General features: G+C 42.3%; 1 protein-coding gene across 1 annotated transcript in view; it reads left to right on the top strand.

Annotated features, from left to right (window-relative positions):
• ext1c (exostoses (multiple) 1c) overlaps positions 1 to 23,474 on the top strand; it is a 199,385-nt gene that overhangs the window by 16,916 nt on the left and 158,995 nt on the right. The window lies entirely within an intron of this gene.

Raw genomic sequence — 23,474 nt, 5'->3', positions numbered from 1 at the left:
ATGATTTTCCTGTATTCCACATTAGAGCTTCCATGAAACACCTTTTTAAGTGCAGTTCCTCCTAAATTGTTTGGATTTCAATGAAATTCCTCACCTCCTGCTTGTTCCTCTTCTTCTCTTTCTCTCTTTTTATTCTGGCTCCCTTTAGGGGTCGCCACAGTAGATCATCAGTCTTCATCTAACCCTGTCCTCTGTATCTTCATCTGTAGCACCACCAGCCTCAAAACATTCACAAACCTCCTCTTTTTGGCCTCCATCTGCTCCTTCTGCCTGGTGGTTGTATCCTCACCATCCTTCTCTCTATATACCCGTGTGCCTCCTCTGCACACGTCCAAATAACATAAAAATGGACATGATGGAGAATAATTCCCGTCCGACATTTTCAAGGGGAGATAATTGGACTTTTGTGTTATGGATTTCACTGAAACTTCAGTAATGGTAAGAAATGTGAAGATTTGCAAGAAGGAACATTATTCCTGGTGTCTTTAAGGGAGTCAATTGGACTTTGTTTTTTTAATACATTATTTTTGCCAGTTTGTTAAATCAATTATTTCATCACAGAAGATTAACAACCACAATATATAATGTATGCAAACAACTATCATGGCAGACTGTAGATCTCTATTTTTTACTCTTCACAACTCACTGTGGGACAAGCATCCCTCAAATTTTGAATTGGTTGCATGGTCTTGGTATTTGGTGTCAAAATATCCCATCTTCCAAAATAATTTCTCTATTACATCACCGTAAAATCAAATATTTGACCTGTTACAACTTTTGTTCTGTTTCATTTATTTACTGAATAGTGCATGTTTGTTGATGAGTAATTTTGACCAAAAAAAAAAAAGTGGCAAATCATGTGGATTCACTTTAGTGTCCCCAAGCAACAAAAAAGATTCCAAAAGAAAGCATTAAAGGTGAAAGGTGGCATTTCTGGTCATCCTTGTGGAAAACATTGATTTGCAGTTGATAGAAACTTGGGGTTGTGGAGTTGTTTACAGTGTATCTGTAAACCGCTTCACTTTTTCTACATTTTGTTATGTTACAACCGTTTTCCAAAATGGAGTAAATTCCTTTTTCCCCTCAAAATTCTACTCACAACACCCCATAATTCGTTCATTCATTCATCTTCTACCGCTTAGTCCATTTAAGGGTCGCGGGGGGCTGGAGCCTATCCCAGCAGCCATAGGGCGCGAGGCGGGGTACATCCAGGACAGGACGCCAGTCTGTCGCAGGGCCACAAACAGAAAACAAACACAGACACATCCACACACACACCTACGGACGATTTAAAGATTCCAATCCACCTAACCCACATGTCTTTGGATGTGGGAGGAAACCGGAGCACCCGGAGGAAACCCACGCAAACACGAGGAGAACATGCAGACTCCACACAGAAAGGCCACAGGAATTGAATCCACGACCTTCTCGCTGTGAGGCAACAGTGCTAACCACTAAGCCATCGTGCTGGCCCACACCCCATAATGACAACATGAAAAAAGTTTATTTTGAAATTTTGCAAATTTATTGCAATAAGAAAACCTAAGAAGTCACATGTACACATATCTTTGTTGATGCACCTTTAGCAGCAATTACAGTCTCAAGTCTTGTTGAATATGATGCCAAAAGCTTGACGCACCTATCTTTGGGCAGTTTTGTCCATTCCTCTTTGCAGCACTTTTCAAACTCCATCAGGGAAGTGTCGGTGCACAGCCATTTTCAGATCTCTCCAGAGATGTTCAATCAGATTCAGGTCTGGACTCTGGCTGGGCAACTCAAGGACATTCACAAAGTTGTCCTGAAGCTACTCCTTTGATATCTTGGCTGTGTGCTTAGGGTCATTGTCCTGCTGAAAGATGAACCGTCGACCCAGTCTGAGGTCAAGAGCGCTCTGGAGCAGATTTTTATCCAGGATGTCTCTGTACATTGCTGCATTCATCTTTCCCTCAATCCTGACTAGTCTCCCAGTTCCTGCTGCTGAAAAACATCCCCACAGCATGATGCTGCCACCACCATGCTTTCCTTTAGGGATGGTGCCTGGTTTGCTCCAAGCATAACACCTGGCATTCAACCAAAGAGTTCAATCTTCGTGTCAGCAGACCAGAGAATTTTGTTTCTCATGGTCTGAGCCTTTCAGGTGCCTTTTGGCAAACTCCAGGTGGGCTGCCATGTGCCTTTTACTGAGGAGCGGCTTCTGTCTGGCCACTCTACCATACAGGCCTGATTGATGGATTGTTGCAGAGATTGTTGTCCTTCTGGAAGGTTCTCCTCTCTCCACAGAGGAATGCTGGAGCTCTGACAGAGTGACCATCGGGCTCTTGGTCACCTCCCTGACTAAGGCCCTTCTCCCACCATTGCTCAGTTTAGATGCTCGGCCAGCTCTAGAAAGAGTCCTGGTGGATCTCAACTTCAACCATTTACAGATGATGGAAGCCGCTGTCGTCATTGGGACCTTCAAAGCAGCAGAAATGTACCCTTCTCTAGATTCATGCCTCAAAACAATCCTGTCTCTGAGGTCTACAAACAATTCCTTTGACTCCATGTTTGGTTTGTGCTCTGACATGCACTGTCAACTGTGGGACCTTATATGTAGACAGATGTGTGTCTTTCCAAATCAAGTCTAATCAACTGAATCCACCCCAGGTGGACTCCAATTAAGCTGTAGAAACATCTCAAGGATGATCAGTGGAAATAGGATGCACCTGAGCTCAATTCTGAGCTTCATGGCAACGACTGTGAATACTTATGTGATTTTCTTGTTTGTTTGTTTGTTTGTTTTTTTATGAAGTTGCAAAATTCTTTTTTCACATTATCATTATTGGGCATTGTGTGTAGAATGTTGCGCATCTTTTAAATCCATTTTGGAATAAAGCTGTAATCTAGCAAAATATGTAAGAAGTGAAGTGCTGTGAATACTGTCTGTCAGTAAACAATGTGGTCTCATGCTGTGTCCAGAACCCTAAGAAATTCTTACATTCCAACCTCCAGCTGAGGAAAAATGTCTTGACGGCCCAGTCGGACTGGAACGTTTGCTCGGAAACGTTGAGGAAGTTGAGCAAACCCTACGTACCTGAGTTAACGTCACAGCTGTGGCAGCTCCCTTTGCAACTGGAGAGACAACAGTGTTACGAATGTTGATAATGCATCTTTCCTCTTCCATTCTGTGTACAGTTAGTTAAGTTACCACCACTACACATCAGCAGAAATGTCATTGACAGTGTCATTCAGCCCAAAAGATAACATTAGCCTCACTCTACTGGGGTACAGGCTGAGAAATTGATTGTTCCGGAAGAAGGGATTTTTTTTATCTTTCTGAATGTCCAAGGGTTCTGAACACAGCATCAAACATTACTGGGGATTGGCATAGTATACAAATTACTTGTGTTTTTTGGTAGTTACCATAGTAGCATTTTGGTTTCTATTGGACCCTACAGAAACCTGTATCTTGGATGTAATTTTGCACCAGAATTAAGCCCATATGATCAGCCGTTTCTAAGATATGGCTGATCGTCCTTGGAAGCATGCTCAGATGTATGGTGAGACAGGATTATTTTTTGAGGCTGGAGGGATCAATACCTGGATCATGTAAAGTATTGCATCCATCTTCCTATCACAGTTTCAGGGATTAGTCTGGAAATACTGAATAAATGGTAAAAATGTGTCCCTCTTGCCAGCTTTATTTGAAATGTGATGAGTGGGAAGATGATGGTCTAATGACACAAGTGTAGTGGAGGAGGAGAGAAGGAATATATGGGAATGAAATTCTAAATGATGAAAATGGAGCTGTGGATCCTGCGCTCACCTCTCCTTGAACCCTGTCCCTCCACCTCAATTCAATGAGCCTTGTGGCTTTTTCACTACTATAGTCAGCCAACCATAATGATTCATCATTGATTCATGACAAAGGGACATGTCTCACCACTTAGACCTCTCCCTCTGTGTGTGTGTGTGTGTGTGTGTGTGTGTGTGTGTGTGTGTGTGTGTGTGTGTGTGTGTGTGTGTGTGTGTGTGTGTGTGTGTGTGTGTGTGTGTGTGTGTGCAGCCTTTGTGGCACTGTCAGGTACAGACAGGCCCTCAGGTTTCCTGGTCTACATTCATCATTACTGCTCTTTGTTAACGGTCACGCTGTTGTATAGATTAGCCTTACACACTATAATAAGGTGTTCAAAAGACGCATTTGCACACCTGAAGTCCTTGTGCACAAGGAGCTACAACAGCAAGGCATTTTTTGGCTACTTAAAAACAAATGTGTAGTCTTGCAAAGAAGCAGAAGTTGTATGTACATACATACGCTCTGTGGCCCATTGCTGCCAGTGCTTATGCCCTGATGCTGTAGCATGAAGTGCAGTGGTGGGCACAGTTCCACTCAGTGAAACTAACTTTCTGTTAGCAGATTAGCTTTTCAGCTAATTTTGAAAACCATCAGTGGACCAATTAGCTTCTGATAAATTTAGTTCCATTAACTTTCAGTCCACTAACATTTTTTTTGCTGGCATAGTGAGTTAAACTTATCGGTCAAAAACATTTGTAAACCCTAAAACCATACATGTTAGTTCCTGTCTGTTGCCTGTTTTGCAACAGTCAGACCGCTGTGAGCTCAGTCCTCCCCCAGCAGAAGGGGGCAGGCCGGCTGCTAGCTGCTGTTGCCCCCCCCCCCAAAAAAACGTCATTTATTTTCCACATGCATTGACATAGACAGTGGGCAGGAGACATTTTTCCCATAATGCCTTTTGGCATGTGTGTCTGTTAATGCTCAAAACTTCAGAATTAGCGCATTACTTTAAAAGATATGTGCGATATTTTCGCTTTGTAAAACTTACAGAGTTACTGTTAATGTCGATAAACTGTCTGGAATAAGTTGTTTACCAAAAGTGAAAAGTGCTTTGTGTTTCATGTCTCCTGCCCACTGTCTGTGTTGTTGCATATGAAAGTAAATTACACTTTTTTTGGGGGGGGGCAGGCAGTGTGTATAAAGACAGAAGCTCTGGCTCGTTGTTCGTTTGGGGTTTGTGATTGCTTTTGATTTTACTGAGAATCTTCGGTGGTACATAAAGCTCAAAACTGGCTCATCAGTGGCTGACAGTGTACCGAGTCAGTACTAAAAGTAAGCGGTTAGCTATAACTGTCACTAACTTTTTAGAGGTTTATCAGTTTAGTGTTATAAAATTTAACTTTTCAGTTAGCGGATTAGCAGTTAGTGAAGCTAACTTTTTTGTTAGCTATGACCACCACCGATGAAGTGACAGAGTCTATGACTCGCCCTGGATAGGACGCCATTATGTCCTAGGTTAGTTCCCCAGTCAATGTTGGTATCCGTTTATAACTAGGTGGACGGGACAATGCAGATGAAATGTCTTGTCCAAGGACACAGAAAGGTAGTTTGACGAGGAATCGAACTCAGGTCTGCTTTGAAATTTTCCTTTCTTCAGGCCTAGTTTCATGTTGATCTTTTGCTACACATCTAGATATTGCATTGTAGAAAAACTGATCAACTTTAGACCAGGTTTTTATTGATCTACATCACATTCAGACAGACACCCTCTCTACTTTTAAGATTAGGCTTAAAACTTTCCTTTTTGCTAAAGCTTATAGTTAGGGCTGGATCAGGTGACCCTGAACCATCCCTTAGTTATGCTGCTATAGACTTAGACTGCTGGGGGGTTCCCATGATGCACTGAGTGTTTCTTTCTCCTTTTGCTCTGTATGCACCACTCTGCATTTAATCATTAGTGATTGATCTCTGCTCCCCTCCACAGCATGTCTTTTTCCTGGTTCTCTCCCTCAGCCCCAACCAGTCCCAGCAGAAGACTGCCCCTCCCTGAGCCTGGTTCTGCTGGAGGCTTCTTCCTATTAAAAGGGAATTTTTCCGTCCCACTGTCACCAAGTGCTTGCTCACAGGGGGTCGTTTTGACAGTTGGGGTTTTTACGTAATTATTGTATGGCCTTGCCTTACAATATAAAGCGCCTTGGGGCAACTGTTTGTTGTGATTTAGCGCTATATAAATAAAATTGATTGAATTGATTGATTGATTTCCTGTTTGGTGTCCTCATGATGATGATCTTGCATTAAGACCAATGGGTGCACAGATGGGCGCAAGTAGGTTTGTAACAGTTTTGGCACTGGGAGTGAAAATGACATGCAGTGACGCTTGTGCTGCTTTGTGCTGAGTGTCAAGTGGAGCCTGAGAGCTTTTGTTTGCTGATATGTAAGTGTAATAATAGTGTTAATTTCACAACTTGTCTTCAAATGGATCCTCAGTCAGTTTTCCGGTTGCATTCTTTTCTAAAATGTCTGACTACGCACGCAAAAAGTGTTGCTAATCAAAAGCATTCACCTCTAAACACAGCTGATACTCTGTACTATGGCCTTATTCTTTAATTGCAATCAACTTTCATAGACTGGTACACAGCTAAAGAACAAAAGTCTTATTCGTATCCAAATGTAAATTGACCCAATGAAAAAAGTTTCTGGATATTGTCAGATTTCTGTCAAATAGTGTTAACATGGTGTGCTTGACAGGCCATTTAAAATAAAACTATAAATTCTGGTTAGCGTTTGTGAATAAGTTTGCAGTCATGGGACTGGGGCGGTAAGTGTCGGTTTGCAGGTGTGCGTGTGGTGTGTGTGTGGTGTGCGTGTGGTGTGCTAAGTACTAGTTTGCAGTTCTGGGGTTGGCATGCTAAGTGCTAGCTTTCAGGTGCAGTAAGCGCTGGTTTGCAGGTGTGGAGCTGGTGTGCTAAGTGGTGGTTTGCAGGTGCGGTAAGCGTTTGTGTGCAGGCGTGGGGCTGGTGTGCTTAAGTGCTGGTTTGCATGTGCGGTAAGTGTTGGCATGCAGGTGTGGGGCTGGTGTGCTACGCCATGGTTTGCAGGTGCGTTAAGCGTTGGCGTGCTGGCGTGGGGCTGGTGTGCTAAGCGCTGGTTCGCAGGTGTGGTAAGTGTTGGCATGCAGGTGTGGGGACGGCGTGCTACGCACTGGTTTGTAGGTGCGGTAAGTGCTGGTTTGCATGCGTGGGGTTCGCGTGCTGGTAAGACATGTTGGCTCTTGGTGTCTCATGCACCATGTAACATAACTGCCAGTTGTCCAGCATAACAGCGTTTCAGTCCCAAACCTGGAAATATGGTAATATCCAACAACGTGGGACATTAAAGTGTGCGTATTGTAATTTTCCACTTCTTTCTTCATGGAAAATTGTTTACGGAATGTTTATGTTCAGATCACATCAGCTCCAGCCATCTCCAGTTAGTGTTAATTAAATAATGAACGGTTGTTGTTGTTTGCAAAGTTCTCTTCAACTTTCCTTTTCCAGAATGACATTTTGTTCCCATTCCAGGGCTAAAATCCCAGCAGTTTTCTTTGCCTCTTACTTTTTGTTGAACGGTCATAATGAGCCTTCCACATAGTTTGATCAGTGAGCCGTCTTTTTTACAAAAGTCCGTTGTGACAACGGATAATATGGCAGGTAAAAGGTGAAGTGCTTGGCCTGAAGCGGAGGAACACATTCTGTGATCCCGTCCATCACTTTTCGATTACACTTTCCTGCCATCACAGTCAATTATCCCCCAGGATCACAAATCAGTGGGACACTGCTCTGACTGCAACCTCTCCTGAAGAAGACCGACTTCTTATCATGCGGCAGTTGGAGTACAAAGCATGTAGGGTAAAAAAAAATAAAAAAAATCAATGCATTAACTAAAGGAGAAGGTGAATTATTGATGAAGACTGTGTAATGGGATTCCAAGTGTCATTTTCTCCACGACATTGACTGCATGCTGCTCACCGCGCTTCAGTTGTAGACAAGTAGAAACGGCATGGTGCCAAAAAAAAAAAACCCACCCGCCATCATTTCCACAGGCAGACGATTCATCCGAATGTCTGATAATGACAACAGTGTTCCTGTTCACATGCACGGATTCAGACAAGCGTCTGACATCGTGCAGGTAGTCTACAGAAAGCTGCGCATTTCAGCATACAGAGGAATACACTCTTGAATAAGACCTTGAGGTTTTTTCTTTTTTTTTGTGGGAACCCTGAAGTGAATTTATCAAACGTATGAATGTAAGGGTGAGTGCACCTTCCAAATGAGCTGCAGGCGTGTGTCCTCGCCAGGCAAGGTTGCAGTTGGTGTAAAACTAGCAGGAGCTTATTTGGGCCTCTGCAGCAACAGATAGGACTGTGAGAAATTACTGAGACAGGCTTTGGGGGGGGGGGGGGGGGGGGGGGGGGGGGGGGGGTCGGGTGTGGCCCTTGGATCCCTTCATGTTTCCTCCCTTGTGGGGCGGGGTGGATGCCTCTGGCCTGGGGGCGGGTTGTTGTTTCATCTGGGGGATGCTGTCCCTCTCTCTATCGTGTGGTCTCCGCTGGGGGACTGGGGGGACCATGGAGGCTCCTGCTGGCTGCGTTGGGCGAGTCTTGTGTGGTGGTCTATTACCTGTGGCCCGGCTCTGGGCATGTTGGTTTGGCCCCTCATTTAGGGGCCGGGTCTGGGCCTCGTCTGCTCGGCGGTCCCTGCCCGAGCTTGGGGACTGGGTGTGTCGGCCCTGCTCACTCCTCCCTTGTGTGGTCGTGGCCCGTGTGGTGTGGTGCCGGGGCGCCTTCCTGTGGGCTGCTGGCAGCACCTTGTGCGCAGGGGTTTTTCCTGTGCCTCGTGGGGGGGGTGTCGCGTTGTGCCTGGGCTGCTCTCCCGGCAGTTTGTCGTCCTGCTCCAGTGGCCCTGGTGGCTGCCCTCCCTGGCACCTAGGCCCTTCTGCTGTCCTGGTTCTCCTTGTTTACCCCTGGGGCTCTGCCTCCTGGATCCCTTTCCATTAAGGTATGTGCACTCGCCCTGTATGTTTGTTTTGTGATTTGTTTTGTAATTTATGTCTGTAGCATGGCCCAAGCAGAGGGTCACCGCTTTGAGTCTTGTCTGCTTTAGGTTTCTTCCTCAGAGGGACTTTTTCTTACCACTGTTGCTCTGGGGGTTAGTAAGGTTAGACCTTACTTGTGTGAAGCACCTTGAGGCAACCTTGTTGTGATTTTGCACTATATAAATGAAAATAAATTGAAATGTCATATGGTCAGGTTCTGTACTTGGGTCTTGGCCCAACACACCAGCCACAGAAATGACCAAATATTTAACTGTGATCTGGGTCTCTGTACGTAGAGGGTCAGGTGTTTGTGCCCATCACCACACTTCGGTTCTAGGTATTCCCAAGGAGATTAAGACTCTGATATCCTGCAGTAGGTGTATGGATCCTCGCTAATTAATCAACAGACTCTTACTGTCGCTGCTTGTTTCTGTGTTGCTGTCTGTCCTGGTATATTGTATCGGGGGGGCTCCGCCTCTTTGGAGTTTCACATATTACATCGTCTCACTGTTATTACTGTCACCACTTGTCTTTTGTTTTGTTTTGGTGTTCAGCCCTTCTTGATAAAAATTGTTCATTAGCTTTAAATAAAAAGGTGCAGATACCATCACTATATATGCAGACAGGTGGGGAAAAAAGAAATTAGTGAGATTTTTTTTTTTCCTTTCTCCTTTGTTTCCCATCTCCTTGAGAAGGCTTCAGGGCTGTTTGTGGACCAGATCTGCCCCGTCCTTGTCCCACATTCCTGCTTTCTAATAGCAAAATTAGATTCACCTTCTGATATGTGTATTTGTACTGACTGATGCATTGGTTGCTGTGTAAAATTAGTAAATAGTAAAAAACGTCACACACACAACTTCAGTTTGAAGGTTTTGCTGCTGTTTCCTCTTTCCCCGATAAGGCGTGTTTGATGACTAACGAGCCATTTTAAAGTCATTGCTCATGTTGCATTCACATGTTGATGGTAGAAAACCAGTCTTACCAGTTAGTGAAACTGCTGTCACCTGCGGCAACAGATGGGAAATGATGGTAACACATAAAGAAACTTTTAAATGTTATCTTGAGAGAAAATCATTCTGCTTAATAGACAACAGTGTTTGAGTATATATATTAAAAAAGGAGGCTCCGATTTTTGTGGTTTAATGGCATAATTTCACTCTGTAATATTACACAACTCACTCCTGTTTATCTGACATAAAGCTGGGTGCCACTACGCTATAAGAGTTAATTGCTTGTGGTGCTTTTTTTTTATTTTATTTTACCATTATTAAAGGACATGTCTCACTTTTTTTTTAACCTCCCAGTTAGTAAGACAACATAAAAGTACACATGATTGTAAGTGTCTCCGCACACGTGCTAATAATTAGTGATCTCTGATATATTTTATTCCTTTTGCTTTTCCGGAAAACGTTTCACTTGGCAATTATCAGCATTTTTCAGTGTGTGATGTCCTTATTAGCAAAACAGAAACATCCCAATGACTGACAGACAGAGGGAAATGAACCTCTGAAAATGAAGCTTCTGAGCTGCCGTTTGAAATTGATGGCTCAGATTTACAGAGAGGAGACAACACGCTTCACCCCAAAACGCTTAACTTTTTCAGAGTGTCAGATTTTGGAGCCTAAAGTGTAGTGACGTGTTTCCCCACTGGCAGCCGATGTATTTTTTTTTAGATTTTATTGATAACACCCATAATTAATCGTACACATATCTGAACCTGGAGCAGAGATGGTTATTGACAGGCTGCGTTGACTGACATGACTTGTGGTCATGCAGGTGCACAGAAACCTTCACAAAGCTGCAGCTATTACCGTGACTGCATCACAATTAACAGTTTTCACTTAAAAATGGGTCATCATAACACAACATCACACTTATGGAAACTTTGGAATTAATCTGTGCCTCAGTTGTTAATGTTAGCAGCTACATTTCATTGAAGCACACGCTGGGACGCTTCTAGTTGCTACGTCAATTGTCGGAAACACCCGAGTACTCACGAGTACTTTGTTTTCGGAGCTGTTTGCTGCAAATGCCGTATATTTTTAAGCCGGTCATGGAAGTGCACAAAGTAATCCCATTGGACCATCGGATGGTCACTAACAGCCTAAATCTAAATTGTTATGATTTTGGTGCTATATGTCATTTAAGGATAAATCAACATCTAATTTACCCTCACAGTGTTGGGAAGCAGAAGAAGTTGACATTTTTTTACTCACAAGGTGAAACTTAAGGTTCTCTCTCTCTCTCTCTCTCTCTCTCTCTCTCTCTCTCTCTCTCTCTCTCACTCACACACACATATATATATATATATATATATATATATATATATATATATATATATATATATATATATATATATATATATATATATATATACACACACACACACACACACACACCTTCAACTGCTTAGTCCAGTTAAGGGTTGTAGGAGGCTGGAGCCTATCCCAGCAGTCATAGGGCGTGAGGCAGGGTACACGTCGGACAGTATGCCAGTCTGATGCAGGGCCACATATAGACAAACAAACACATTCACACCCACGCACACAACTGCGGACAATTAAAAGTTTCCAGTTCACCGAACCTGCATGTCTTTGGATGTGGGAGGGAACACCCAAAGAGAACCCACGCAAGCACGTGGAGAACACGCAAACTCCACACAGAAGGGCTACAGGCAGGAATCAAACTCATGACCTTCTCGCTGTGAGGCAACAGTGCTAACCACTAAGCCACCGTGCCGCCCACTCAATAGTACATCCAGTTTACCATATAGTTTATGCTAACATTTTTACAGATGACCGTAATAATGGTCCACATTAACGTTGTTGTCCTTAACGGCTAATAACAACTGTGGTCAGGTTGGTCACATGCTAATGCTAACGGTAGTGTTGGGAAAGTGTCGTGACACGGACCCACAACAGGGGGCGTAAATGAACGGACAATGATAGAGTAAAAAATGAACACTTTTACTGTTGTGAATGAGCAAAACCACAATACAACAGATTACAGAATGTAAGACAGTCAATCACAAAGGTGACGTGTGGGCAGGCACGAGGATAGAAGACGTCTGTCCTGAGAAGAACCGGAACCACACGATTTCCTCCGCCACTGAACCTGGAGAATACTGGAGCCGCCAAGTCCCGAGTCCCAAGGTGGCCACCATCTCCGAGCGTCGGATCTGGTACTGCTGGCGAGGAGTAGAAACAATCAAAGGTGGGTGTGAGCACACCCAGTAATAACAAATGGTGGGAATTCCACCTCCACCTCTAATCCAGAAAACTGGCACGTGCAGTAGTAATGAGTACTTATCAACAGTTTGGCGTGGGGAGCGAAGACGTCAGCTCTCCACGTATCATAAACTCAGCCTCCAACTGCAAGCACTCACAGAACTGACTGCAAACAATACAGAAGCAAACACTGTCTGAAAAGACAAAAACAACGGCTGAGAAAGTTACCTCTACTGGTAGATGATATCTCGGCAACGAGGTGGAGATGAAGTCCGGTTTTTATGGAGGAGAATGATGAAGTGTAGATGGGTGACAGCTGTCATGAGATGATGAGTAACAGCTGTCAGCCCCGGCTGTGTCCGTGGTGGCAGCGCCCTCTGGAGCCTGAAGCCCGCACTCCAGGCAGGGCGCCATCTGGTGGTGGTGGGCCAGCAGTACCTCCTCTTCTGGCAGCCCACACAACAGGTAGTTCATGAAAAACTATAATTTGGTAACACTTTGAAAAGTTGTTCCAGACACTACAGGACTTATGGGATGGTCTGTTAGTATTTTCATTAATACAACCTGTCAGTAATCAAATGTACCATGCAGGCATTCAAATATATAGCTGAATTTGCACCATGCTCCATGTCTGAAAATCTCAACAGAAGGCACTGAATGTCGAGCTACAAATAGTACAAAAGGTGGCCAGATTTCTGAAATGAAAACTGGAGATATTTCTGGTCTTGCAGTCAATATATCACTAATACTGGTGAAGATCCAACTTTTTGAGATCCACCAATTTTTTTCCTCCTCTTTTGTCCACCCATCTAAAATTTCTTTCTTTGGCGTGTCATATTACCCATCTAAAATTTGTAAAACAAAACAAAAAAGTTAGAGATCCACATCAGCATTCAATGCCTGCTAAACAAATGGCTTGTTAAATTATAAATAATGCACTATATTTATATGTCGCATGGTCGCCTATATTCAAGCAGACCGCCAGACATCTATCACTTGGTCGTATGATTCCTAATTCTCGTAACCCCCAAGCTTAAAGCTTAAATGACCTCATATGAAGCCCTACTGGAAGAAGCAAAAGTTGCAGTTCCTTGACTGTCTACTTGAGGCTGGCTTCAAAAGCGAACGCTTTCCTATAGCAGACCATGTTAAAATGTCGAACTTTAGAGCAGAAATAAACACGTTTACATTCTGGTACAAAAAACAGTTTTGGTCTCTATATATTCACCATATTCAGCCCCGCCCACTTTTACAACAGAAGCATTTGGATTAGGACTTCCGGTGAGCTGTGTTTTCATTATAGAAACAAAAACCTTTTTGAAAAGCTCAAAGGGATCGACTCTGGCTCACCCACGGGTCATAACAGAGTGGCCCTCGATTATTTTTAACTACTTTATGTTGTCAATCGGCACGGACGGTTTGGCTATGAGGAACTACGAGGTCTGTGCTGCACAGCGCCACTGAAGCTCCTATAAAAGCACAATTGACAAGTAGTACCACTGTAATGCCACAATTACGTAACATTAATATATGTATAGTGTTATTTCATGCAGTGCTTTGTTGTATCAAACTCCAGAAAATTTGTAAATAAGATAGCAGCTAATGCTACAAACACAGCTTACCCGTTTGTCTCACTAGCATCCGCCGTGGCTTCTTCAACGGAGCGTTATAGTCCAACCATTTCTCTGGGTAAAGATCGAGTGGTGTGGGGGTTTTTTCTCCACAAAATAAAAAGAACAGACATGGGGACATTTGGGTGGATTTTTCAAATTCAGTGCCTTTAGCCAGCACCGGAGATCCTCGTCTTTCAATGGAGGAGGGAACAAGATCTCTCCTTTCCATGTTCAAAACATCGTTCTGAAAGTGCTAGTTTCCTCTTCTTCCAGTTGTTGTGTCACCCACGAACTGAACAATTAATGCTGCTCATGTTTGGACACTTTTAACGTACTGTGTTCCCACGTAGCTAATCATAGATGCAGCGGCAAACCGGAAGTTGCTTGACAAAATGGAGCAGCCCACTCTGACTTCCTGAATAAGGTGAATATTGTTTCCCCTTTATAACACCTGTATGGGGGAGGGCGGATGAATTTTTTTTTTTCTTCCTTTTTATTAGTTTAAGACATTTTATGCCTTACAGTTCTGTATAATTGAGGGCATGGTTGCTTTGAGTGACAGCGGCTCGTCGGAACGACCGTGACTCAGAGTCCGCTTGATGCGGCTGCCAACTCTTATGGACCGCTGTGTCTGTTTTGTTTGGAATATTTTAATACAAACACCTGAAATACTCGTAATATGGCTTGTTTCATGGTGAAACATCAAACAGATCATTTAAGATGTCTTCTGGTATGTTCTTGTGGTATACGCTTTATGGCTGAAACAATTAGTCGAGTAACTTGAATAATTCAATTACAAAAAATGTTTGAGGCAAAATCTATACCTCGAAGCTTCGTTTAACGTTGTAGTACATATGCCAGGCCTGTATGTAGCACTGTAACATCCCCAGAAAAACAAACAGAAGAAGACTAGAGCATGCATAAGCTGTGTAAGCGCTAATCAAATTAGCACAATAGCTACAGCTTTGCAACGTGACACACAGAGTGAAATAAAGCCTATTAGGAGAAAAATGGTCCACGCTGATCATCTGAGATAGCTTACTGTGCATTTAAAGTGAAGCAGTGTGCTCTCCTGTCCGACAGTGGCTGCCTCCAGAGCTCCGTCCCCGGCCACACTGACAAAACAGTCTCTGGAAGAAGTCCACTCTTCCTCAACATCAGCACTTTTAGCAGCTACACAGTAAATTTTGTAGACTAAAATTTACTCTGCTGGGATAACATTTGGTCCTAGTACAAATAGAGCTAAATGTACTCTATCACAGTGCTTAATCAACTCAATCACGGTGTAAAATCAACTCTTATTGGAGTACAAGCAGAGTAAATTTTACTCAGCCAAATTTACTGTGTATCAGTAGCTTGATCTATTCGCTGTTTCACACTTGTGATCTTGTGCCATCTTGCAGTTCGTAACTCATGCAAGAAGTCAGTTTCAGCAGACATCCGGTTTAGGCCACAATGTAAACAAACGTGGTGAAGTATGGACAACAAGACAACATCGGGGCAAGGCAGAAGTCCATCACAGGTGCTACACCTCCTCTAGATAACCCTCTCAACTTTGGAGAACGTGTCATCATCATAATCACTGTGAACCCGCTAGATCAACACCATCCACATCCTTGCTAGCCATTGTTTAGTTTATTCATTTTATATAGTGCCAAATCACAACAGAGTCGCCTCAAGGCACTTTACACAAAACAATTCAGAAAACAAAATAAAATGAATTAAAAGATTTAAAAAAAATCACAGTGAAAGAGTAAAAAAGTAAAAAGCATAGTAACATACTATGCCATTATGCTAGCCATATGAAAGGGAAAATAAGTGCGTTTTAAGTCTGGACTTGAAAGTCTTCACAGAATCTGACTGTTTTATTGACACAGTGAGATCATTCCACAGAACAGGGGCACGATAAGAGAAAGCTCTATGACCTGCAGACTTCTTATTCACCCTAGGGACACAAAGTAGTTCTGCTCCCTGAGATCACAGAGCCTGGGCCGGTACGTAGGGTTTAATTAGGTCAGCTATGTAGGGAGGTGCCAGTCCGTGAACAATTTTATAGGATATTAACAGAACCTTAAAATCTGATCTTGCAGAGACAGGAAGCCAGTGAAGAGATGCCAAAATGGGTGTAATGTGGTCAAGCTTTCTGCTTTGTGTCAAAAGTCTGGCAGCAGCATTTTGAACCAATTGGAGACCCCTAACGCTGGACTGCAGTAAACCAGAAAATAGAAACATTGTAATAATCCAATCTAGAAGAGACAAATGCATGTATCAGGATGGGACGAATCTTCGCTATATTTTGCAGATGGAAGAAAGCAGTCCTCGTAATATCTCTAATGTGGAGGTCAAAGGACAATGTAGGATCATGCGCTGTGAGACGCCAGAACTCTGCTTGCGCCTCAGAGCATTCTGGGAAACGCAGGGGAGCTGCCAGGGGGATTATGGGAAACGTTAACGTACTGAGTTGAGCCCTGTTCATGTGCGATTAATGAGAAAATAAGTGGCTTATCTCTTTTAATGCCACACCAAAGTAAATTGTTAGAACCACTGCACAGTTCCCAAGAATATGTCTTAATAAACAACTGAACTGACGCTGGTTTGGAGTCAAAGATGGAGGCATGTTTGGGATTCTTTTTGCCATATACTGAGCCTCCCATACGCTACCTCTTTATACATTAATGAGTTTATGGTGTAGCCAGAATCAGCTGTGCCAACGTGGCAACACACAGATATGGGCTTGATATTGGCTGTTCCTGTGTCCCGATGAGATATCATTCCTTTCGAGAAGCCAACCCCCGCGCAACAGTTCTGTAGTTCTCTTGACCCAGATTTTCACCCATTGATCTGTATATATTACTGGATAGCTCATTGGCTCACACTCACCGTACAATCCGCTGAAGCAAACTGGCGGCCATCTTGCCACTCCCAGCTTATGCGGACTGCACATCGACAGCTTATTAGATTGTCAACAATTTCAAGTAATAACTGAGATGATTCTCTCATTTACTTATTTTTGTTCTTCAGATAATATAGGATTGATCCCTCCTAATGTATGCCTGCCATGATATCTATTTGATTTATTTTCTTTCTTTCTTTTATTACTTTGACACTTTCTTCCCTTCTATTCTCAGGTACTTATATCTCACTGGGACAAATAGTTCTAAAAATTATCATTGCTTAATCAAAGTTTTGTAGAATCATCAGCATATTATTATCTTTGTCTATATGCTGGAATAAGGGATAGAAGTATTCAATTTATTGTTCATTACTTCTCATTTCAGTCATACTCACAGGTGAAATATTCGTCCACAGCTTTTGATCTGGCGCTCTGTGCGGGTTATAGCTGCATATGACGGTATTTTTAAACAAAATTACAAAGAATAAAGTCGCGTGGGCCTCATTAAAGATCAGTAGAAAAGAGCGTTCAGGAGCGGAACATCGGAGTGGTAATATGGTGGCCGGTTTGCTTTAAAAATATTAGCCAATGAGCTATCCAGTAATATATAGAGATCAGTCGTGGGGACGCACACATATCAACTAGAGGTGGGTGGATCAATCCTAATATCGATAATATTGATACAAACGCCGGTATTGATATCGAACGATCCTCATGTAAAAAGATTGATACTCAAGCTTTTTTTTTCTCCCGCAAGCACTGACTGCTGCGCACCCAGATTCAACTAAGTCTACTCTCTGTCTGTAAGAGCAGTGCTGTGCTGTGTCACACAACATGGAGCAGCGCACCCTTGTATTGTGGCTTGTCAGCCCTCAACCTCAGGAGATTTTGTTTTAAGTTGCGTTTGAGTTGTGTTGTGATATTTTTTTTAAACAAAAATGTTGATTGTGACAATAAAGTATTTTGTTGTCGTACAATGTTTGGCAAAATTCTATCCTAGGTCTTTTGGATCCTTTGGATCTATGAAGCTTAAATATGAAAAAGTATCGGTATCGATATTGGCGATACTGGGCCTGTATTTACTTGGTATCGGATCAATACCAAAATTCCCGGTATCGCCCACCTCTAATATCAACAGAACACCGGGTCTCTATTTAAAACTTGTGGGTGACATCACGCAGATTTTTTCCACTCTTTGGTAACCCCGCCCTTGATTCGAACCCTTAGACATCTCCCAACTTGTGACAGTTGCTTGTTTCTGGTTGAGTTTTAACACAGCAGTTTTCTCTAAAAATGACTGAGAACTGGTTAATCAATGAAGAAGTGTGACATAAAGTTGCTAAAAAACTAGCCCCATTTGTTGGTGTTGGCCAAACCTAGCACCAAATATGGAGACTACCCCTAGAAAATGGGGACGTCTGGTCACCCTATGCTGTTTTTCTTAGCTCCTTAGTCGCTCCTCACTGTACAAACTACAGTCATGAATCTGTAGAGTGAGTACATATATTCAGACTAAAATCCATCCTCGGCGCAAATGATTTCCCCTCACCTTTTGACTGGGGAAATGAAATGATTCATTGTTTACACGTCACCTGCACGGTTGTAAACAAAGGAGGCACCCATTAATTCTGCCTGACTGGAAAACGTTAAAAAGGAGGTATGTGTACGAGAAGGTAAAGGAGCGAGCGGGCAGGTGAGACCTGAAAGCTGCCTTTGTGCAGCAGCTGGCAGCGGGAACACTGCCCTTCACTGTGATGTGCCACACACACACACACACACACACTTACTGTACACACTGGGAAGTTCAGCGGGGATGTTTGGATAAAATATGAGGCCGAAAAACGGTTGAAAATGCAACAACAACAACAAAAAGCCTTTCCAGTCTCTCCAGCGGGCATTCCGCTGCCATAAAGTGACTCTGTTTTCTTTCTGCTTTTCCAAGTCTCCATTTCAAGATACTAAATGCTTGCCTATTTTCTCCTCCGCTGCACCTCTGCTGTATTCGACTCGGGTCAACTGGAGCTTGAAGAGCGTGTTAATATCTCGCCCTGTCTGCTGCTCCAGGTTTACTATAATATTACAAAAAGCTATTCCTAGAAGTGGGTGTCATTCCACTTGGCGGCACATACAAGTTTTTGAATATCCAGGTGCTTTTTTTTCGCAGTTCGCTGGTTTGAGGGGTTAGAGAAGCAGAAATGTGGACAACGATGTGTCTAATCACGGTTGGTTTCCTCGCCGCTTGTGCAAAAAGACTAAAAGGGTTTAAAGTGTCTTTAGTGTATATTTTTTCACCATTTCAGGACACTAATGGAAGAGAATTGCTTTTAATCCCTTGTAGAATGTGAACAGTCACACAGCGGTGCTGATGTTTGGTGGGGGATTGCATAAGTCTTGACTCTATTAGGATAGTGGTCTCAAACTCGGGGTCCGAGGGCTTGATGAAGTCTGTGAGAACCGTGGTATGCTTAGGTGAGGATAACTAAATGTAGTCAACATGAGAATTTTCCTTCCACAAGGCACACAAACCACGTAGACACTGATAAGGACACTTTGAATCAAATTCAAAATCAAAAAACTTTTTGTCCCCAAGGGGCAATTCAGACGCCTAGAGCAGCAATAATACAAACAATAACCAGCAACAACAAAAAATAAATGAATAAATAAAAAGAAAATAATACCACAATAAATAAATATCAATATGAATTATAAGTGCTTCAGAAGTGAAATAGTTATAAGCAAATTATTAGGGGATTGCAAACAAAATACAGCCTTTTGAAATATTTTCTTTGTCTGCAATTTATTCTGAGTTGCAAGCTATGCTTTCTTGTATCTGTAGGTTTAACATTGCCTCCTGATGGCATCACAAATATCTGGTGGAAATGTGATCTGTTATTTGTCAGTTGGGGAGGTCATTTTGACCCTCTTCTGAGTATCCAGCCTATTTTGTTTTTTTTGAAGAGATGGTTCATGGGAAGAGTTGTTTTTGAAATTTAGGTAGATTCAAATCTTGATTCAAAGCTTTTATTCATCTCTTTCCTGCTATTTCAGAAGTGGCCTTATGATGTCACAAAGGATGATTCATATCTTCATTATCAATCAATCAATCAATTTTATTTATATAGCGCCAAATCACAACAAACAGTTGCCCCAAGGCGCTTTATATTGTAAGGCAAGGCCATACAATAATTACGTAAAAACCCCAACGGTCAAAACGACCCCCTGTGAGCAAGCACTTGGCTACAGTGGGAAGGAAAAACTCCCTTTTAACAGGAAGAAACCTCCAGCAGAACCAGGCTCGGGGAGGGGCAGTCTTCTGCTGGGACTGGTTGGGGCTGAGGGAGAGAACCAGGAAAAAGACATGCTGTGGAGGGGAGCAGAGATCAATCACTAATGATTAAATGCAGAGTGGTGCATACAGAGCAAAAAGAGAAAGAAACACTCAGTGCATCATGGGAACCCCCCAGCAGTCTAAGTCTATAGCAGCATAACTAAGGGATGGTTCAGGGTCACCTGATCCAGCCCTAACTATAAGCTTTAGCAAAAAGGAAAGTTTTAAGCCTAATCTTAAAAGTAGAGAGGGTGTCTGTCTCCCTGATCTGAATTGGGAGCTGGTTCCACAGGAGAGGAGCCTGAAAGCTGAAGGCTCTGCCTCCCATTCTACTCTTACAAACCCTAGGAACTACAAGTAAGCCTGCAGTCTGAGAGCGAAGCGCTCTATTGGGGTGATATGGTACTATGAGGTCCTAAGATAAGATGGGACCTGATTATTCAAAACCTTATAAGTAAGAAGAAGAATTTTAAATTCTATTCTAGAATTAACAGGAAGCCAATGAAGAGAGGCCAATATGGGTGAGATATGCTCTCTCCTTCTAGTCCCTGTCAGTACTCTAGCTGCAGCATTTTGAATTAACTGAAGGCTTTTCAGGGAACTTTTAGGACAACCTGATAATAATGAATTACAATAGTCCAGCCTAGAGGAAATAAATGCATGAATTAGTTTTTCAGCATCACTCTGAGACAAGACCTTTCTGATTTTAGAGATATTGCGTAAATGCAAAAAAGCAGTCCTACATATTTGTTTAATATGCGCATTGAATGACATATCCTGATCAAAAATGACTCCAAGATTTCTCACAGTATTACTAGAGGTCAGGGTAATGCCATCCAGAGTAAGGATCTGGTTAGACACCATGTTTCTAAGATTTGTGGGGCCAAGTACAATAACTTCAGTTTTATCTGAGTTTAAAAGCAGGAAATTAGAGGTCATTCATGTCTTTATGTCTGTAAGACAATCCTGCAGTTTAGCTAATTGGTGTGTGTCCTCTGGCTTTATGGATAGATAAAGCTGGGTATCATCTGCGTAACAATGAAAATTTAAGCAATGCCGTCTAATAATACTGCCTAAGGGAAGCATGTATAAAGTGAATAAAATTGGTCCTAGCACAGAACCTTGTGGAACTCCATAATTAACCTTATTCTGTGAAGAAGATTCCCCATTTACATGAACAAATTGTAATCTATTAGATAAATATGATTCAAACCACCGCAGCGCAGTGCCTTTAATACCTATGGCATGCTCTAATCTCTGTAATAAAATTTTATGGTCAACAGTATCAAAAGCAGCACTGAGGTCTAACAGAACAAGCACAGAGATGAGTCCACTGTCTGAGGCCATAAGAAGATCATTTGTAACCTTCACTAATGCTGTTTCTGTACTATGAAGAATTCTAAAACCTGACTGAAACTCTTCAAATAGACCATTCCTCTGCAGATGATCAGTTAGCTGTTTTACAACTACCCTTTCAAGAATTTTTGAGAGAAAAGGAAGGTTGGAGATTGGCCTATAATTAGCTAAGATAGCTGGGTCAAGTGATGGCTTTTTAAGTAATGGTTTAATTACTGCCACCTTAAAAGCCTGTGGTACATAGCCAACTAATAAAGATAGATTGATCATATTTAAGATCGAAGCATTAAATAATGGTAGGGCTTCCTTGAGCAGCCTGGTAGGAATGGGGTCTAATAGACATGTTGATGGTTTGGATGAAGTAACTAATGAAAATAACTCAGACAGAACAATCGGAGAGAAAGAGTCTAACCAAATACCGGCATCACTGAAAGCAGCCAAAGATAACGATACGTCTTTGGGATGGTTATGAGTAATTTTTTCTCTAATAGTTAAAATTTTATTAGCAAAGAAAGTCATGAAGTCATTACTAGTTAAAGTTAAAGGAATACTCGGCTCAATAGAGCTCTGACTCTTTGTCAGCCTGGCTACAGTACTGAAAAGAAACCTGGGGTTGTTCTTATTTTCTTCAATTAGTGATGAGTAGTAAGATGTCCTAGCTTTACGGAGGGCTTTTTTATAGAGCAACAGACTCTTTTTCCAGGCTAAGTGAAGATCTTCTAAATTAGTGAGACACCATTTCCTCTCCAACTTACGGGTTATCTGCTTTAAGCTGCGAGTTTGTGAGTTATACCACGGAGTCAGGCACTTCTGATTTAAAGCTCTCTTTTTCAGAGGAGCTACAGCATCCGGAGTTGTCTTCAATGAGGATGTAAAACTATTGACGATATACTCTATCTCACTTACAGAGTTTAGGTAGCTACTCTGCACTGTGTTGGTATATGGCATTAGAGAACATAAAGAAGGAATCATATCCTTAAACCTAGTTACAGCGCTTTCTGAAAGACTTCTAGTGTAATGAAACTTATTCCCCACTGCTGGGTAGTCCATCAGAGTAAATGTAAATGTTATTAAGAAATGATCAGACAGAAGGGAGTTTTCAGGGAATACTGTTAAGTCTTCAATTTCCATACCATAAGTCAGAACAAGATCTAAGATATGATTAAAGTGGTGGGTGGACGCATTTACTTTTTGAGCAAAGCCAGTTGAGTCTAATAATAGATTAAATGCAGTGTTGAGGCTGTCATTCTCAGCATCTGTGTGGATGTTAAAATCGCCCACTATAATTATCTTATCTGAGCTAAGCACTAAGTCAGACAGAAGGTCTGAAAATTCACAGAGAAACTCACAGTAACGACCAGGTGGACGATAGATAATAACAAATAAAACTGGTTTTGATTGATTATGCACAGATTTGTAACTTTGTCAGCCCTCCCCCACTCGAAGAACCCAGTTTATTGTCTTGTTTTGTGCTATCTATGGACCTGAGTCTGAAATAAAGTTTTCAATTCAGTTCATCTTGTCAGATGGTCGAGGTCATTAGTGCTTTGATTGTTCAAGTGGTGTGTCCGAGATGACTGTGAAGTCGACTGGTGCTGGTATTTATTGCCACATTCTGTAGAGTAAAATAGATGAGAGTTTATGATTTCTGCTGGACGGGATGGCAATCTATCACAAGTGATGTCCCTAGCCAAGCCTAGCAGCCTTTTACAGATTGGTGGGCTGGGACAATGCAGGTGACACTGGTTTGCCCAAGGACACACACACACACACACACATACATACATACACACACACACACAGGTAGCATAAACAGTTATCCAACTCAGGTCTGTATATCGGTAGCCCAACTCTGATCCCCGACCTGCTCTGGTCAGTGGTTCTTGAGTAAACTGAGTTTGACACCACACTGAAATGGAAGTGATCTTTAGATCTATCCACATTAAGGTCATTTGAAAATGCCACAAGGGGGATTTTTGAGGACTTAGTATGTGATTCAGCTTGTTACTCAAAATTTCCTTTCCTCTAAAACTGTTGGAATAATTTGCTTGATTAATGCAATGTCAGAAAATTGTTGACCACACTACCTCCCTTTTGTGCATCAAAAGTAGGAGATTGAACCCCTTGTAGACAAACTGGCTGTCTGAAGTATGCGAAGGCCTAATCCTGCGTATTCCTCACTGTTTATGGAGTAGTAATACTGGCTATGTGC

The sequence above is a fragment of the Thalassophryne amazonica genome, chromosome 20, assembly GCF_902500255.1.
Source record: "Thalassophryne amazonica chromosome 20, fThaAma1.1, whole genome shotgun sequence".
Classification (NCBI taxonomy): domain Eukaryota; kingdom Metazoa; phylum Chordata; class Actinopteri; order Batrachoidiformes; family Batrachoididae; genus Thalassophryne; species Thalassophryne amazonica.
The sequence above is the reverse complement of the archived record's forward strand: the minus strand, read 5'-3'. Positions and strand labels throughout refer to the sequence as shown.